General features: G+C 48.6%; 1 protein-coding gene across 4 annotated transcripts in view; it reads left to right on the top strand.

Annotated features, from left to right (window-relative positions):
- COL8A2 (collagen type VIII alpha 2 chain) overlaps positions 1–19,512 on the top strand; it is a 143,068-nt gene that overhangs the window by 6,222 nt on the left and 117,334 nt on the right. The window contains exons 2-4 of one of the 4 annotated variants that reach the window (XR_005590722.1): positions 7,390–7,427; positions 8,286–8,429; positions 18,706–19,221. The exons of 1 other annotated variant lie outside the window; for it this stretch is intronic. The gene's annotated coding sequence lies outside the window, so the exon portion shown is untranslated. Of the gene's footprint in view, positions 1–7,389; positions 7,428–8,285; positions 8,430–13,725; positions 14,043–18,705; positions 19,222–19,512 lie in introns of those variants that run through there. 2 more of the 4 variants (XR_005590723.1, XM_039511179.1) reach the window with 2 other exon arrangements.

The raw sequence follows: 19,512 nt of genomic DNA, 5'->3' as shown, positions 1-19,512 counted from the left end.
CTTCTTCCAACCTGGGAGCTGGCCTCAGCCTAAGGGGCGCCCGGAGCCGGGGCGTGAGCTGACGGCAAATGGAAGGAGGCAGCCACGTGCGATGGAAAAGACCCAGAAGCAGGTCACAGCTGGGATGCTAATGAGGGAGGGGGATGATGGGAAAGGTCTCAGGGATTTGCCAAAGGCTCCAGCCTAGGCCATGGGGTGAAAGAGGGAGACACTGGAGCAGGGGTGCTGGAGCCATTTTGATAGTGGGGCTGCTGAAAGCAGGAGCCGTGGATTTGGGTGGTGGTACTACTTCACGCCAGGGGGTGCTGCTGCCCCCCCAGCCCCCTGCACTGGAGTGAGACGGGATGACAGGCCTCACCTGGTGGTGGCTTCCTTCACAGGAGAGCAGACCAGGAGCCAAAGGAAGCCACCACCAGGCTGCAGCCGATGGTAAAATCTGTGGGCCAGAGGAATGTCTGTGCTCGCTAATAGCTCTGTTTGGAGAGGAAATGCCTTGCCAGTGAGAGCTTAGTTTAAATAAGGGCTGATCCGCTTCAGAAGGCGCAGCCGGATTCTCTGAAGCCCTTTGACGGATCTGACTTGTGGCCAGGATTGGCAGGCGGATGGAACTGCACAGGGCACGGTCATCGGGGAGACTTCTCCTCGGTGTGAGTCGCTGCTTGCCACGGGAGCCCCCCCAGGAAAACGGAGACTGGCCATGCCCCCGATCTGTCCCTGTGTTAGGAAACCAGCCTGGCGGCCAAGCCCTCCCCCCGGCCCTGCACTGATCGGGGGGCTTCCAGCCCAGGAAAGTCCCCGGGGGCTGTTTCTGCCCCCTTTGCGCAGCCAGGGCAGCACATGATTGGGAATCAAGGCCCCAAAGTCCCAATGCCGGGAAACGCTGCAATGCCGAGGTGGGGCTGGCGGAGCTGCTGTTGCTTCAGGCAGCTGGCAGGTCCATTTTGTTGGAGGACACGGTCCCTGTCTGAGGGGAGGCAGGCAGAGCAGCTCCCCAGCCTCGAGCGGAATCCCTCGTTCCGTTTCTCGGCTAGCCCCAAGTTGGTGCTGCTGGATCCGCTTCGGCTGCCCGTTGGCAAGAGGAGGGGAAGGTCTCGGCGCATGTTGCGGCTGATCTCCTAAACCTCGGCTAATCCCACTTCCCCTGTTAAGTGCTCCCACCAGGGCTCTCGCTGAGCCCGCACATTAATCTTCCTCTTTGATTTCCTCCCCAGCCGCAATGCGTGAAGGGGAAAGGCGGCTACGTTCTTGTTCCTGGGGCTCCTGAGGCCAGGAGGAGAGTCGCAAACTGAGCACACAAGCTCTTGTCGCCCAGCTCGGTTCCTCCGCGGCTCGCTGGATGGTGGCTGGCGCGTGGGAATGGGGTGTTGCTCTTTTGTTGTTTTCTCAAGCAGGAACATCGTCCCTTGGCTGCTTCAGCTCAGACTCTACACAAGGGCAAATTTGCAACCTCCCTTCCACGCACAAGCCCACCTACATGCCTGCCCGTAAACCCGACAAAGGTGCGCCTGGCTCCACATGCATATCCCCAAGTATTTATTCCAGAGCCCCCAGCCGAGTTCAGAGCCAGGCTCTGGCGGCGGCTGTACATACACGTAGCAACAGAGGGGCCCTGCCCCACCGAGCTTGCAGTTTACATGGGCTGGACAAAGAAAGGAAACATTATCACGTCTGCCTTTTAGGGCGGAGAAACGAGGAAGAAAATGAGTATGGGCAGATTTTGAGATGCCAAAATCCCATTGAAATAATGAGGCAGCTAAATACCTTTCAGCCTTTATCCCTTGTCTAAGGACCCCAGTGAGTTCTTGGCACTGCCAGTAGTTGAACGTCCATCTCCCGGGTGCGAGGCTAACACCTTAACGGCAGGACTACCCTTCCTCTCTTGGGCCAAGCTTGCAGAGTTCCCCATTCTGTTTGTTTCTCTGCTAACCGTGGGCCATGCCCTACACCGAGTTACACTGTTGTCACTGGGGTTGCTCTGGAGTTGCACTGACATCACGGGAACAAATCCGGCCCGTGGTGATCAGGATGCTGGCGGTGTCCTCGGAGGTTCTCCGGGTCTGAGCAGGAGGCAGATGCACATCAGCATTCCTGGGAGGATGGGGTCGTCTCTGGGATGGCAGCTGTCTGGAGAGAGGCATTGACTGGTGGAGTCACTGTCTGACGCACCCGCCATCAGCGCGCTTAATGCTAAAACCAAACCCTGGGGTGTGCCGCTGTTAAGACCTCAAGCCAGACGTTCATCCTCTCTGTACCAGTTGCCTGGGCTGCCACCTTCATCTTCCTCCTCCTGCTTCCAGTTGTAAAACTAAACAAAACCGTCTGCATGGGGCTGCAGCTAGGAGTTCGGGTGCTGGGCCGGGGTTGCCTGAGTGTTTGCTAGGCCAGATTCTTAAACCTTCGTTTGGGACTTCGTCAGCCAGGATGCTGCAATAACCACGTGGGGCAGGCTGCCCATCCTGAGAGAGCCAGTCAAGGTGAAATAGCCAAGAGCGCCGCATTTAAAGGGGTCGGGGGGGGAATTGTCTGAGCCTGTGGTAGGGACACCATTAAGCTCTTTGAGGCAGTGACAGTCTTACTAGATCTTCAAGTCTCGGGGGTAGCCGTGTTAGTCTGTAACCACAAAAACAACGAGGCGCCTGGTGGCTCCTTGAAGACTAACCGATTTGTTCTGGCATAAGCTTGGGTAAGAAGTGGGGTTTTTTACCCACAAAACCTTATGCCCAAATAAATCTGTTAGTCTTTAAGGTGCCACCAGACTCCTCGTTTTTACTAGGTCTTCGTACAGCATCTGGCATAGTGGGTCCCAGATCTTGGTTTGGGGCTCCAGGCATTATCTTAATACACGGAACAAGTCAGCATCATCTGCAATTTCTAAACAGAACTGTCCTTTTCCCCTCCCCTTTCTGCTTTGGGATCAGCAGGGGCAGATGCTGCACTAGCTTTCCCTGCACAGCTCTGCTGACACCCCTCAATCCTGACTAACAGCCCCCTGCTATTCCAGCTCCGAGTCCCCCTGCCCCCCACAAGTCTGCCAATAAACTTCAATCCTGTCCTACAGCACCCCCTACTGTTTCCATCCCTGAACCGACATTGGGTTGCTAGTTATGCCAGAAAGAGACAAATGTGTGACCCTATCGTGGCCCTGGGCAGGATTTGAATCAATGCCCTAGAGGTTGAAACGCCCCATAGTCCATTCCCCAAAATTTCCTTAACCAGATACTTTCCATGGGTTTCTTGTTTTGCCCGTTGGGAGCCGGAAGCCAAGCCAGCGCCTCCAAAGGACGCTTGATCTCTCTATTACCTTGTGTCATTTCTCAGTTGATCTAAGAAAATACAGTGCTTGGCTTGCTTTTTCCGTGCTCATTCAGAGCAGATAAAAGTTTCCAGATAAAGAACCCCGGGGGTTCAGAGACTGTCATGGTAAACTTGGTGGAAAAAGCTTATGGTAGGTAGGTAGACGTCTGGGGCTTGGCAGACTGGTAGACTAAAGAATTCTGACAGAGGATGGGTTGTGACTGCAAAACCTTCTCTGGCAGAGGCCCAAACTTGAGGGACTGTGTGTAGAAGTGAAATGGGAATTCATTCTCCATGGCTGTGGGTGCTGTGCAGAGATTGCCAAGACCCACGGAAGGGGCAGACAGCGAAGGTCACCTGCATGGTGGTTTTTGTGACATGAGCACCTGTCTCGGAGGAGCTGGACTGAGACTCCTCAAACTCATTTCACAAAACAAAATGCTGCAGTCAGCTCCGTTCTGAAATGCCCTAGGACATCTGAAATCTTGAGTCCTTGCTGGACTCCCTGCAATTCAGATGTGTGGCTCCTGCCCGCCTGCATTCACACTTACATCCAAAAGTGTCAGGCCCATCTAAACAACACACCCACATGTTGCCCGAGCCGGTCCCCGGCTTGCTCCGAAGACCTCTAGTCCTGCACCCATCGATGTCCGACACTTGCCATGCTAAGCCACGTGCCCGACACCAGGGCTTGGCGATGCACCGTAACACTGGCCAGAGATCTCGCCCTGTTCCAAGGAAACCAGGAGCTATTGCAGAACCGGAAGCGCTGCCCGGGAAAATGTGCTTTGTGATATGCCAGGCATGAGAGTGCCACCCTAGTGCAAGGCTGTGCACAATGACTCAAGCGGCAGACAACCGCAGCCCTTTGGCAGAGGTGACGGGACCTGCCCTGACCATTTTGGCCGTCTAAGGAAAAGGCAGGAGAAATGGAACATTCTCACCTGTGAGATGGGGGCAAGGCACAGAATGATGAAGGCCCAGATCCCATGGGAGTTAGGTGCCTAAATACCTATGAGGATCTGGGCCTTAGAGGAACATGCCCAGGGTCACACAGGGAGCCTGCAAGAGCTGGGAAGTGAGCCCAGCTTTCCAGAGTTCCCTCCCAGTCCAGTGCCGAAACTGTAAAATCCTCCTTCACCCCATTCCTTGCTCCTCTCCGGGGGCTGGATCCCTCGCTCCCTACGGATTCTCCCCTCACTCGTTTGGGGGAATTTAGCCTGAGGAAAAGATTGGTAAAGCCTGAGTGAGTGGGGGCCTGTGGATGAGACCCCTGGTGTTGCTAGAATTTCACCTTTTTGCAATTTCTTGGGAAACAAGTAGCAATAAAATGCTTTAGAAAACCCGAAAGCTTGCGTCCCTTTCAGCCTACCAAGGCAGATGCCTTGGGAAAACCAAATGATCGGGCAGCTTCTCAAGCCAGTGACAGGCGCTGTTCGAAGGTGGAGAGATGTGAGAACATCCCAAAGGGCTGGATGTTCCCATTTGTTTGTGGAAGATGTTTCCTCTCTGAGCTGGGTACCAGGCAGCCTTGGTTTGGGTCCAATGGCCACGTTCTCGTTTGGTGTAAACTGGCATCACTCCACTGATGTTGCCAGGGGCTACGCAGATTTACACCAGCTGAGAGTCCAGCCCCGCAGGGCCTGTTGCTATGGGATACGGAGAGGCATGTCGGAGGGGAGGATCTGCTGATGGAAAGGAGGAAGACGTGGCTGAGAGGAGAGGACGCAATGGTTTTGCACTCCTGGCATGTTCCTGAGCACATTATGCTGCTGTACTGAGCAGGAGATTAAACGAGCATTCACCTTGTTCAGCCCTCTGCCCCACTCGGGGAAGCTCCTTGGGGAGGCACTGTCTATGTGGCTCTAGGCACGTCTGCCATATAAATGGTTAAGAATCCAAGTAGACAAGGTGAGAGCACAGAGAGCGCGAGAAATGAATGGAGGGTGCAGCCGGGGCAGATCAGTGTGCATGGGGGGGAGACACCGGCAGAGGACTATGCGGAGAGATTAGGATTTGGAAGAGGTCTATGCCTGGAGAAGCTGAGCGGGTTTGCGTGGAGATGGCTGGGTGGAGGGTTACGCACGGGGAAGGGAGGACAAAGACAAGCTGAAGGGCATGTGTGGATAGCTGGATGAGCGCGTGGTGTATCTGGCAAGAGGAGAGCTCTGCAGCAACTCACCAGTGGGATATCTGGCACTGTCTTCCATTCAAATATGTTCAGCATGTAGCTTCCCCGAGCTCGTTCATGGCACTACTGCTTTGCTTGTCCTCAGGAGATGGCGTGCAGCAGCTCCATCCAACAGCAACAGGGCCCTGGATAGAGGGCTGAGACACGCAGCCAGCAACACCTGTCAATAAGAAGTTGTAACTAATTTGCCTCAAAAAAGGGATAAAAGAATGGCCAACAAAAACAAAGGGCTGGGCCACTTGGGGCACTGAGCTGCTGAAGAGAAATGAGCCAAGCCCCAAGAAGGCAGTAAATAACTCTTCTCATAACACAAGAACTCGGGATCACCAAATGAAATTAATAGGCAGCAGGTTTAAAACAAACAAAGGGAAGTATTTTTTTCACACAACATGCACCCAACCTGTGGAACTCCTTGCCAGAGGATGTTGTGAAGGCCAAGACTATAACAGGGTTCAAAAAAGAACTAGATAAATTCATGGAGGATAAGGCCATCAATGGCTATTAGCCAGCAGCGAGAAGACTGGCCTAAGAAGACGGACTGATCTCTGGATTGGACTGTTGCTTTCTTCCTCCTTCCTGTAGTTTAGGGCCCAGGTGTCACTAAGCGGAGAGGGTCCTTGTTGTATTTAACACTTTGCTCTGATAAATACCGAAGGCTGGGAAGGGGAGGGGATGTTATACCGCAGGCTGCCTGGGATGCCCTCCCACACTGAGCAGCCCTGGCAGAAATTGATGTTGACTTGTTTTGGGGTGAATATTTTTGAACCTAGGCCCTGATCCCACAAGCTGGTCTCTGCTGAGAGACTTTCACACCTACAGAGTCTCACTGGAGTCAGTGGGGTGCAGCCTGTAGAACTGCAACCTGGATCTGTCTGTCTCTAGTTCTGTCCCTGTGTTTGTACATAACCCTACCAGCAATCAGCTACAGAGACAGCGGCTGGCTAAGCTCGTTAGCGATTTCAATATGTGGCTCAAGCAATACAAGTCAATCACATCTTACATCCCCACAGTGCCTGTCTTTCTGAACCATCCCACAGCTATAACTCGCTACAGACAGCGCCACTGAAATTCAGCCACTTCTGGGGCAGAGAGCAGCAATCAAACGTTGTGCAAAGTGACATATGCCGTGTGGGCTGCCACAGTCCGTGGAATCATAGCCCTAGGAGGTGTTTAAGGAAAACCGCTATTGTCACAAACAGCCTTGCACATAGCTTAAGTTCCAGCTTTCTCTCTTGTTTACCACCGACTATACCCTAACGTACACAAGGCTATCTAGAGGATGAACAATAAATTGCAGTTCTCTTCTATTTATACCCACACCCATCACAGTGGTGTCTGTGCATCTTCCAGTAGTGCATTAAGTGATGTAATTTGCCTCTAATCATGTACCATTACAGGTGGGAGGGAAATTTTGACCAAGGGTTCTGGGGTAAATCCCTCCACTCTTCCAAACCAAATGGTGTGATAGCTTAAATCTCCCTGCAGGGCAGTGACATTTTTAAGGTCTTAATCTAAACAACCTCCATGCAGTCAAATGTGCGGAGCTCCCTTTATCCACCTCAGAAGGACGAAGGGTCTACATGACTCTTGTGCGAGTCACTGCAGGTTAAATCCTGACATTTCTACTCCAGCCAAACTCCTGTTGAGGACCATGGAAGCACTTCTTGACTATAGAAGTATTGCTTTGAATGTGGCTTTACGTTAAGGGACAATGGCAGTCCTCCTTGGGAGGAACTGAAATATGATCAACCCAGGAAGCTGCCATCTCCTGTGGGGCTGCTCTTGGGGAAGCTGAGTGAAATGTCTGTCCCTAGAGGGACTAATGGGATGAGTTACTCTCTGAGTGTACCCTCCTGTGGTGACCACAGATGCGATTCTCTAACTGAAGCTTTTCTTCAATCTAGGAGCCAGGCAGGGGAGCTACAGTAGATGAGAAGCAGAGGTGAGCCTAACCTGTGGGTCTGAAATTCCCCATTGCTTGGGGATGTCTGGACATGTTCTTACAGGTTGGCCCATTATACAGTTAGGAGGCTGGGGAAGGTTCAGACCCAGAGCTCAGAGTATGGGGGGGCTCAGTGGCTTTGGTTTGATGCTGGCTTTTTGTGGCACCTTAGGGAGGTTTTGTTTCCAGGTTCCTTGTCATTTAGTATTCTTGGAATTGGGGGGTTCATTCCCTGAGGACGGAAGCCCTATATTTCCCAGCGACAACCCCCATCCCTGGACTTCAAGTGCTAGTACCCGGAGCCATCACCTCCCCGCCAAGCCAGGCTTTGTGACTGGACCGAGCGAGGCAAAATGTTTCCTGGAGTCCTGGGAACATCAGGCACCCCCCCTCCCCCCGCCATGGCCCTGAGTCCAGTTCTACCACCCTGGAATCCCACTCGAATTCCTACACCCCTCCCTAGCCAGTCTGGCTTCTTGGTTACACTTTTGCCACTTCAGTGCTGAAAAGGGGTGCAGTTTGCTCAGCTGAATATGGGGATAATTGGTGCTGAAATTGTTTGTAGCTTTGAGGAGAGACTCTTCCCCGCACATCTAGGGTTGGTGTAGGGGGAGTGTGGGGTTTTTTGTTTTATAAAGATATTTCTTTCTCTGTCTGTGAAACGGAGAAACAATCCAGAGCTGGAACCCACTCAAAAAAAAAAAAAAAAAAAAGTAACCAGCCAACCCAGTCCTGAGCTGTGTTAGCCCATCAAAGAGTCTGTGAAAAACCTTTCCTCCCTCCCTTGTGCACTCAGTTGCAGTGCTGCCCACCACAGCTCTGTCCTCTCTCTCTCTCTCTCTCTCCCCCTCTGCAAAGGTACCATCAGCGACTGCGGCACTTCCCATGGACTAGACTATTCTAACAGCAATAAAAGTTAGTTTATTCAGAGAACCTCCCCCCAATAAACCCCAAAACCAAACTCCCCTCTGCAAGCCTGAGGAGACTGTTTCAGCTAACAAGGTAAGGACTTTATTTCTCTTTCTTGACATATTCTCCCATTCCCCCTTTTTCTTATCATTCACCTAGATACCTATCACATGTTGCATTAAGCTCAGCCTAGAGAAAATCTCTTTAATTTCTCAGTCACGAGACCCTCTAATTCTGATTAGTTTTTCCCCAAGCAAAGAGGAATATTCTCTCTTTCCAGGAGAACTTTAGTCTGTGTGCTTGTCTTTATTTCTTCGGTCCCTTTTATCATCCCTTTATTTCCCCCCTGACCCATTTTTAATTCTGTTCCTTTTAAATAAATTGTGTCAAAAGAGTATGTGATGTTCAAACAGTGTTAATGAGAAACCGGACCCAGGTTGGGGCAGAGATGGCTCCAAGGTCCAAACCCTACTTTCCTGTCTCAAATGTTTGTAAGAAAAATGTATGAGAAGTTCTGTGCCCCCGGGTACCCTGATCCCTAGCAAATGGACTTTTAGTTCAATTCTATGATCTGCCCAGGAGCCTGTTCTCTTCCAATTCTAGATATCTGTACTCCTACTTTTCTTCAGTGCCGGTCAGAATTGGGGTATGTCACCTCAGCTAACTTCACATACGTCCTGAGCTGGGAAGTAGAAGGTTCTTATTTTATTGTTTTTAAGGACATTTCTGTTCATTGAGCTCTCATCCGCCAGTTCCTAAACTTTGAACATTCTTAATAAGCCAAGAGAGTTGCTCCTGTACGTTTGCCCCAGGCTGACCTACTTGGAGATATTTCCTCATCTACGGGCAGCTTTGCTATAAGGAACATTTTTAATAAATCATAAGGCCAGCAAATTCCTGGGATTTTTATTGCATCTATAAAAATCCAATTTTGATCCATCAGCAAGGGACACTGGGAAACTATTCTTTTCCGCTGCCATGTCCCATGCATACTGGGATGCTAAAATGAGAGCAATGTCTGCATTGGTTCGTTTTACCTTCTCGGGCTGTGGTGTAACTCTGTGTAGTATAAGAGAATTTTCTTTCTCTCTCTCTCTCTCTCAGATGCTGCATCTATCCTGCACATCAAATAATCTTGTTGCAGGGGCAATGATAGGCCAACGTCTCCTTTAACTGAGTCTAACTAGCTATTTTGGTTTTAGATCCTCAACCCCCTAAGAAGCTGAACATTAAAGACTATTTGGGAATCTAACTGTCCAAGGTTTCTGCCATTTTGCTACATTGTAGGACAGGTAACACCCCCCCCCCTCCTCCCTTTTTGGCATGCCCAAAGCTAAAAGAGTAAAAACCTCCATGTCATTAAGTCAGCGAGGACACAGCAATTTGGTTCAATTGTGGGCTAGGTTTTTCATCCCATTTCTCTCAATCTATTGCTGTCAGGCATAAGAAGAAAAAAACCTACTAGAAAATTGATTCAATTCTATAATAAAGAACCATCAGTTTTCATTTATTCAGCACAGCTTCCAAGATTAGTTTCACTGAAATGTTTATCGTTGTTTTATTTTTCTTTCCTTGTCCACCTGGGTCAGAAAAGCCCAGATCCCTATTTGTATAACAGAACTCCACCAGTGAGTAGCTGCTTTTGATTCACCTGTTCCAATCTGCATCAATGTTTGCCCAAGAATCGGGGTTAGTGGGCTTAGCTGTAACTTTAGAAGCCACATTCATGTTTGAGTCTGAGAGCTGTCAGGATCTCATCACGTTTTTGGAAAATGTGTGATGCTCTCACTGTGGAATTCACTTACAATCATAAGTAGGTGGAGGAAGGAACCCAGCTGTGGGTCATAATAGCCCTGACTGGAAATGAACGTCTGATCTCCTCCGTGTAAGTGTAACAGCTGAGTTACCCTTTTAAAAAAAGAGAAAAATTGACTGTCTAGATGTATTTGTTTCCTGTTGCCTTTGTTTTAGGCTACAGAAAGCCAGATTGCAGTAAGCAGGGTGGAGAATTCAGCTTTTCTTTGTACTGGGTTGCACTGAAGTTCTTTGCAGTGATTCATATATTCCATTCATATGAAATACAGTATTGCTAAGGGTGAATGGGGACTGCGTGTTTTGTTTTGTTTAAAGCCATAAGCCCTAGAAGTGTCAAGTTATTCACACCTGGGTGAAATCTAGGATTTTTCTGTCTGTGGCTTTTGGCAGCGGCTCAGCATAGCTCTCCATGGCAGGTTTTTCTGTTTGCCCTTTTGATATCCTTTCATACTGTTGCAGGCAGACAGCCACAGCAGCTGTTTCTCTCTGACTTCCAAGTGTTTCTTGGTCTTTTGTCCCTCTCTTGACCTGCCACCCTGAGGAACGGCATGCACAGCATTGTGTTGGGAGACCCCAGAACCACATGCAATCTGAATTCAGGGGCTTGCAGCGAGCGCCTGTTCTCTCTTCCTATTGTGAATTTTACCTGTGGGTTTCCCCAAGTGCAGGACTGGCTGCCTTCTGTCTGCATTGTGCTCCATAAGATACTAGAGAGACAAGGTCGGGGAGGTAATATCTTTTACTGGACTAACTCAGGGGTTGGCAACCTTTCAGAAGTGCTGTGCCGAGTCTGCATTTATTCACTCTGATTTAAGGTTTCGCGTGCCAGTAATACATTTTAACACTTTTAGAAGGTCTCTTTCTATAAATCTATAATATATAACTGTATATACTATAATATATAACTTTACATATTGTTGTATGTAAAGTAAATAAGGTTTTTAAAATGTTTAAGAAGCTTCATTTAAAATTAAATTAAAATGCAGAGCCCCCCGGACCGATGGCCAGGACCCAGGCAGTGTGAGTGCCACTGAAAATCAGCTCGCGTGCCGCCTTCAGCACATGTGCCATAGGTTGCCTACCCCTGGACTAGCTTCTGCTGGTGAGAGAGACAAGAGTCTCTGGGTAAGATGCAGCATTTGAAAAGCAGCCACTAGTAGCAGCAGTGTTTCAATAGTTTTGTGGCTTGGTTAAATGTTACCTCCAATGTTTCACTACTCATGAAAGAGTAACCAAGGCTACCAGAACTTCAACCAAATATACAACCAGACTTTTCCCATTGAGAGCAGAACATTGTCCTATTTGCACTTCACCATGTGGGGCATATGTATGTGAGCCTACTCAGTGAAGAATGGACAATGGCTAGACTGCAAAGAAAGTCGTTGACTTACAGGAGTCAGAGGAACAACTTGGAGATCCAATCAAAGTGAGACAGGTCTCCAAGGCATCCTCCTAGTTAGGTGCAGTCAAGATAGTTAAACAGGACTCTCATCCTTCTCACTCTACATGGAAAGGTTCAGGCTTAGGACCCATGAATGAGGCTTCCTCTCGCCCCCACCCCCCATTACCTGGTGTAGGAACATACTTTGGAGTAAATTCTTTCTGTAGAAATACAGTGGCAATGAGCCAAACACATGAGAACATAAACTCCAGTGACCTCAACTGAGTGACTCTGAAGATGACTTTGGTCTAGTGCATCTTTTTGGAAAGACCAATAGGTTACTTTAAAAGATTTGGGGCTAAATTCTGCCCTCAGTGATGCCTATAAGTCCTACTGAAGTCAGTGGGTCCCATGGGCATAAACATAAACAGATGGTAGCCCTTATAGGATTGAATTAGGCGTTGTTCCTTTGGTGTGACTAGGGCACAGTAACGGGGTGGAAGAACATCTCCCTAGTGGTGAGATGAAAATTGCCCATTGGTTCCATTTAATAATTAGATTTTGGAACAGAGTAATGGGTCAGAGGATCCTGGGGCTACTGGTCCTCCAGCTCATATCAGAGACACTAAAAGACCAAGAGAAGGAATCTACTGGAATTTCCACCAGATCTTTCATGGTTGGGGACAGAAGGGCAGGGCACAACTTCCAGAGCTCCGCTAAAACACTAGGATTTGCCATGCTGAAGTAGCCCAGCCATACCCTAACTCTGGCAGTGGCCAATGTCTGATGCTACAAAGGAGGCTGAAAATTATTTAACATGGGACTTCACCATTTAGACCATCTGTCTGCACACGATCAATGCGTTGTGCTGACCCCTGGGAGAACCTGGACAATAATTGTGCTCTGAGCAGGGCGACAGCCAGTTTATAGCACTTGAAAGCCGTCACTTCTATGGTGCCCCTGTTGGGAGGCAGCAGGGGGCACTGCATGGTCACTAGAGTTGCAGCCAGGACTTCTGGGTTCTGCTAATGACTCTAGACAAGTCGCTTCCCCTCTCTGCCTCCATTTCCCTATCTGTAAAATGGGCCTAATAATACGATCCACTGTAACATGATTTGAGAAGCATAGTTATGCTCAAGAGTGTGAGGAGCTTGCATACCACACCAATGGGGGAGGGGGCACTTAAGTATCTTAGATGGAGTGCACTCTAAGTGCTAAGCATCTTTGTTGCAGCATAAGTCTAGTCCAGCCTCTCCCCACCTGGTTCTGCTGGATGGCAGGTTTCTGCTCTTGGGACCCTTCTTTTGCTCCGAGTTTGCCAAGACTGTAGCAGAGAGGCTGGTTGGGGGACCAGGCGTGTAGGAATGCACCGATACTCCACCATACTGCTCTGTAGAGGGTTTATGGGATTTCTGCTGTTATAAATCCATTCCAAAGGAACTTAGGAGACAGTTTTTAGAGCTCCATAAGAAGAGCTATTAGTGGGGTGGCTGGGAGTTTAAGCTGATATATAAGGGGATCATTATATGATATAACAGAATATTTGTAGGTGCTTTTCCAGCCTGGGTTTTTTTTGCGGTTTATTTTCATATAGAACCTTTTCTTTGACTCGAAGAAAAATGGTGGGAGGAAAAATGCCCGTTTCAAATGCTCTCGTTATAAAGGTCTGCGTTCAAAGGCTACTAATGGACCTGTTGCCATGAAGGTTCCAATACATTACCTCCCGCCATCCCTCGCAACTACATGAAAAGTGACTCTATCCACGGCCCTGTAGCGAGGGGAACGTTGTATCAACAGTATGTCAGGAAACGTCACCTGCAAAATACATTAGCCCTGGTCGAAAGGGTGCGAAGGGCTGTTCTCTCTCCCTTTCTCACACACATGGTCTGTCTTTCTTGCTCATATTTCAGCTTGTCCACAGCTAGGAAAGCAGCAGAGTTTCCATTCTCCTGTGCTGCAGACAGTGTCTGTAACAACACAACCTCATAGTTCTGCAGGGTGGGGCCATAAAACGATACTGAATGTCACTTGTCCTGAACGCCGGCTCCCTCCCACCCCCACCTCCTTTCCTTTCTTTAGACTGCTCCAAAAATATCTCCCCTGGCAGAAAGGCATAGAACGTAGAGCCTCGTCTTTCTGTATAACCCTTCCCTGACCTTTGCCAAACTTCACTTTTGATCCTGTGCTTTACAGGTGAGGAGAGCATCCATTAATGAGCCCTTGCTGGCTGAAGGGATGGCAAATTGACTGATTGGAGAGGCGGAGGGGGTTCGGTTGGTGAACCGCTTCCTGGTCCCATTTAGAGGCACAGATCTGCATGTACACCCAACACTGGCTCAAGGGCCTGGGGAACTTTGTGCCTTTCTCCCTTCTCTGCCTGTGTGTTGCTTCGCTGCATTCTGCGCGGGGATGTTAGTGAGGGAAAGAAAAAGGGAGATTGCAGAAGAAACCAACTCTTCCCCGTGGAATGTCGGAGACTTTAAAGTATCCAGTCAAAAAGGGGCGGGGAGCGCGCGCTCACACAGGTGTGTGTGTTTTCCATGGAATTGATACATTTTAACAAACTAATTAAAAGCAAAGAATTTTCCCACGCATGTGAATTTCCTCAATTCAGTTTGTAGCCAGGGCTGGCTCGGCCTCTGCTCTCTCTGCCTCAGGAAAAGTGCCCCCCTGAAATGAGACAGCCCGTAATAGTTTCCCACATCGTGCTGGCTTTATCTTCAAGTGATTGTCCCCCTCGGGAGCAGTAATGCAGGGTACAGAAATGCTCCTTCCTGCCAGTGGTGCAGCACTGGGGGCTGGTCTTCGGGAAGCCCCAGCTCCCGTGTAGACACAACACTTTCAGAAGAGCTTCTGTGTGTTGAGGTGCTGAATGCTTTGGGGAATCTGTTACTTTGGTGCCTATGTGGAAGCTGAGCTCTTGTGAAAACCCAGCCCTGGTTGTGAGTGTTACATCCTGGAAAGTCTGGATCTGAGCTCCTGGGAGAATCTAACCAGTTCAGTGCAGTGCAGGGATGTACGGTCAAGTGTCTCCCCATTGAATAATCCTTTCACATTCAGTCATGCAGAACTATTGACTTGGAGGGGACTGCATGGATTTAAACAAAGGAGAATCTGCCCCCTGAATAATGACCTTCCTTGCTTTCTTTTTTCCCCTCTCAAATTATTTTCCCAATGGTACTTGGCAGGTGCTGAGTATATTACTTTCCTTTCTCTTCTCTCCAGTTGGTTTTTCATCATTTTCCCAGATGCATCGCTTCTACCCAGGGATGTCAGGCTTCTCCAGGTGATCCAAAGCATACTATGTGAACTTGGAAGTGAGAAGATCCAATCAGACTGAGAAAAGCCCTTTATATTTGCTGGATTTCAGTAAAAAAACAACGGGGAGTCTGGTGGCACCTTAAAGACTCAGAATGATTTGGGCATAAGCTTCCGTGGGTAAAAAACCCACTTCTTCAGATTCATGGAGTGAAAATTGCAGATGCCGGCATTGTTCTACTGACACGTGAAGAGAAGGGAGTTACCTCCCAAGTGGAGAACCAGCGTTGGCAGGGCCAGTTCAATCAGGGTGGCTGTAGTTCACTCCCAATAACTGATGAGGAGGTGTCATTTCCAGGAGAGGCAAAGTTGCTTTTGTAGTGAGCCAGCCACTCCCAGTCCCTATTCAAGCCCAAATTAATGGTGTTAAATTTGCAAATGAATTGTAGCTCTGCAGTTTCTCTTTGAAGTCTGTTTTTGAAGTTTTTCTGTTGCAAAGGATGGCTACTTTGAAATCTGTTATTGAATGTCCAGGGAGATTGAAGCGTTCTCCTCCTGGCTTTTGTATGTTCCCATCCCTGATGTCCGATTTGTGTCCATTTATTCTTTTACGTAGCGACTGTCCGGTTTGGCCAATGTACATGGCAGAGGGGCACTGCTGGCACATGATGGCATATATCACATTGGTAGACGTGCAGGTGAATGAGCCCTTGATGGTTTGCCTGATGTGGTTGGGTCCTCTGATGGTGTCACTAGAGTAGATATGGGGACAGAGTAGGCAACGAGGTTTGTTACAGGGATTGGTTCCTAGATTAGTGTTTCTGTGGTGTGGTGTGTAGTTGCTGGTGAGTATTTGCTTCAGGTTGGGGGATTGTCTGTAAGCGAGGACCTGGTCTGCCTCCCAAGGTTTGTCAGAGTGAGGGATTGTTTTCCAGGATAGGCTGTAGATCGTTGATGATGTGCTGGAGAGGTTTAAGATGGCCAGTGGTGTTCTGTTATTTTCCTTGTTGGGCCTGTCCTGTAGTAGGTGACTTCTGGGTCCCTGTCTTGCTCTGTCAATCTGTTTCCTCACTTCCCCAGGTGGGTATTGTAGTTTTAAGAATGCTTGATAAAGATCTTGTAGGTGTCTGTCTCTATCTGAGGGATTGGAACAAATTCGGTTGTATCTTAGGGCTTGGCTGTAAACAATGGATCGTGTTGTGTCCTGGATGGAAGCTGAAGGCATGTACGTAAATATAGCAGTCAGTAGGTTTCTGGTATAGGGTGGTGTTGATGTGACCATCACTTATTTGCACTGGATTGCACTGGATTTCAGTGTACCAGACAAACATCTGGTCTAGGCCAGAAGCAGAGAATAGATGCTAGTTCAGGTGGACCATTGGTGCATTCCAGTTTGGTAACTCTCCACATTTCCACACATTCTTGTGGATGGAAGGTCAAAAATGTCATCTGTGCATCAGTAACCTTCTCAATAAAGCAAATTCCCCAAGAACAAACCTCTGGAGAATCTGCTGGCACACTTCTGACAGGTCTTCATTCATCTTCAGCTTCCAAGTCACAGCTCAAAGTTGCCTGCTAGTGATTTCCAGCCCCTGAGGAGATCTTCAGTGAGGTTCTGAGTCTTTTTCCATACTGAGACTGCTTGCGTGGTGAATCTCTTCCCATCTAGCCAGAATCTAGCTGCCTCCTAGCCCCATTTAGCAATACAGGAAAGACAGGCCTTGAACCTCAGGTTGAGAACTGAGGGACCAAAAGAAGGCTTCAAAAACTCGGTCTTGAAGGATTTCCTGGCAAGAATTACCTCGTCTCGATGGGAGGCACAGTGGTGACAGTGTAAGAACCCAGAGAGAGAGGGGGGGTAAAATTTTTAAAAGTGCTTAAGAGACTTAAGAACCTAATTTCCTTGAAAGTCAATGGGATGCTAGCTCCTAAGTGACTTAGGCATGTTTGAAAATTTTCCCCAGTATCTTTGCAGCTTCATTTTAAAATCCCCCTGGCAAACGTCAAAGAACGAGCTCTCCTTGCATCTGCACATCTCACTCTGCTGTGCATCTTGTTCTCTTGATAATTGTTACCATTAAGGAGGCTTCATCCTCCCTTTTAGGTTTCTCCTTTTCAAAACACAAGACGACAGGATTCAGATCCGTGCTTCCAAGATACTCAGTGGACGTTGACTGTCCACCACAGGTTGTCCTCTGCTTCTACCTACCCAATCCCTTGTATTGTTCATTGTCCATAGCACCACAAATCAACACACAGCCTCACAAACAGCGATACAAAGTGACCTGCTCCCTGCCCCGGAGTGTGCACACAGCCGCTGAGCACAAGATCCAGAACATACTTCTGCTCCCTCCTCTGGAGTTATTGATGAGAAATGTTGGGGGAGGCAGGGATCAGTGAGGCCCTTGGAGAGGAAAGGAGGAAAGTTCAGTACAGATCCAGCAGCTTGATAAAGGCACAAAGGGGAGAAAGGGAGCAGGGAGGTGAGACCAGGAGGAAGAGTGAAGAGGGGAAGGAAGAGAAGAGTGAGGGGGGATTTGATGGCAGCCTTCAATTACCTGAAGGGGGGTTCCAAAGAGGATGGAGCTCGGCTGTTCTCAGTGGTGGCAGATGACAGAACAAGAAGCAATGGTCTCAAGTTGCAGGGGAGAAGGTCTAGGTTGGATATTAGGAAACACTTTTTCACTAGGAGGGTGGTGAAGCACTGGAATGGGTTACCTAGGGAGGGGGTGGAATCTCTATCCTTAGAGGTTTTTAAGGTCAGGCTTGACAAAGCCCTGGCTGGGATGATTTAGTTGGGGATTGGGCCTGCTTTGAGCAGGCAATTGGACTAGATGACCTCCTGAGGTCCCTTCCAACCCTAATCTTCTATGATTCTGAGGTCAATAAAGCAGTAAATTGCAGGGAAGAAAACTAAACCCAAAGCTTTCTCGCCAGCAAGAGTCAATGTACCAGGACTGAAACCTTAGCTCTAGGTACTTCCTTTGAACGCCTCTCACTCTTCAGCCCACCTGGAAACCATCTCCCTTAGCTTAAAAGAACTGTGTCTGGATGTCTCTCCCCCTTGTGGTAAGAATGTGGCAAGAAGCCCGTGGTTGCTTTGGCATCCATGCATCTTCCAGTTCAAGTGTTTAATAACATGTAGCACTTTACAAAGTGCTGTGTGAGTAGGGTTGACAACCCTCCAGGATTGTCCTGGAGTCCCCAGGACCTAAAGATTAACTATCTATATAAAGAATATGTCATTTGATGAACCTTCAGGAATATGTCTAACCAACACTGGCAACCCTATGTATGAGCCTTCGCTAAGTGATCTTCCTGGCATCTGTGGGAGGGGAGGAAGGTTATCTATCCCTGTTTTCCACCCTGCCATCACCATGCTCTGTACAATGGAGATGCACAGAAGCAAAGGCCAGTGTTTTCAAATGTGGGTGTGAAGCATGTAAAAACTATTCATAGGTGCAGAGCACACCCAGCTCCTGTAGGCTTCACTGAAGTTACCCCAGTGTAAACCCTATGTAACTGACAGCAAAATTTGGCTTCGGGAATCTCTTAAAACCTACAGAGTTCTGCCCATCTACTCAAAGGCTGATTGACCTAGAAATCCCAGATCTACCTATGCTTTATCCTTTTTCCTTGCAGATCACACTGGAAACAGCTGTGAACTTTCTCTGTTGTTCTTCCAGAGGGTTTTATTTCATTGCTGCTTTCCAAGTTGAGAGGGATCTAAAGTCTAAAGAAGAGGGTCTTACACAGAACTTCATCCAGATGAATGAGATGATGTTGCTGGCTGTTGAGCCTAGATCTAACCTCTGTCTTTATCTGCAGACAATATGCCAGTGGGAGCACACAGAAATACAGACTTTCTTCTGAGGTGCTTTAGTCAAATAAAAGCTTTTTCTTTGTCTTGGACAGAAAACCAAGACTCTGTGGCCAGGTCACCTTGTGATGCTGCAAACGTCTCGTAACTCCCCCGCGATTGCTGCAGGAAGTGGTGCTGACGATCCAATAGGTGGCGCTCATCTATCTGTCAGGTCCAGTGGTGCTCAGATCCCGAAGTGTGGATTGCCAGTATAAGAAGCTGGGTGGACAATGTTGCCCTAGGAGGGTACTGGGTTATTGAGAGGTGCCATCTTTTGCATGAAACATAAACCCAAGGTCTTGACCCTTGTGGACAGGTAACAATTCATAGCACTTTGCAAAATCTCTGGGGTCCCAGCCAAATTCCAGCATGGGGGCGGGGGAGCTGTATTCTCCCTACTGTAATTCCTGCACTTTTCACTTGGAGAATGTATGCTTCTCTGCTTCCTGTTTTAAACTGCCGTGTAGTGTTCCTGTGTGCCTTTGAACAGTTTGTGTTTCACTCCAGAAGTGGCTGCACTTCAGTGGTGAGGAAGGGGGACCCCTGTGTATAGCTGAAGTCTGTAAAGTCTGCTAGGGGCATTTTAGGAGCGAGGCCGTGGTGTCGTCATCACAGATGTTTAGCTTTTTGTCCAGATTCCGTTTTAAAGGCGCACTGGAGGTGTCATAATGCGACATAGCTCAGGATCAGGAACTTCCTGGAGCACCTGTGAATCCATTCTCTGTGAAATAGCTGCAATATTTAAAGCCGAGGGCAAATGCACCTGCTTTCAGGTTTTGGTACAAGTGCGAAAGCTCAGCCCAGTTTTGTTTTTAAAAAGTTACCTGAGGTTGATCAAGACTGGGACAGATTTTTATGGC

This window comes from Mauremys reevesii, linkage group 23 (assembly GCF_016161935.1).
Source record: "Mauremys reevesii isolate NIE-2019 linkage group 23, ASM1616193v1, whole genome shotgun sequence".
Taxonomy (NCBI): domain Eukaryota; kingdom Metazoa; phylum Chordata; order Testudines; family Geoemydidae; genus Mauremys; species Mauremys reevesii.
Note: the sequence above shows the minus strand (reverse complement) of the source record. Positions and strands in the feature narration are given on the sequence as shown.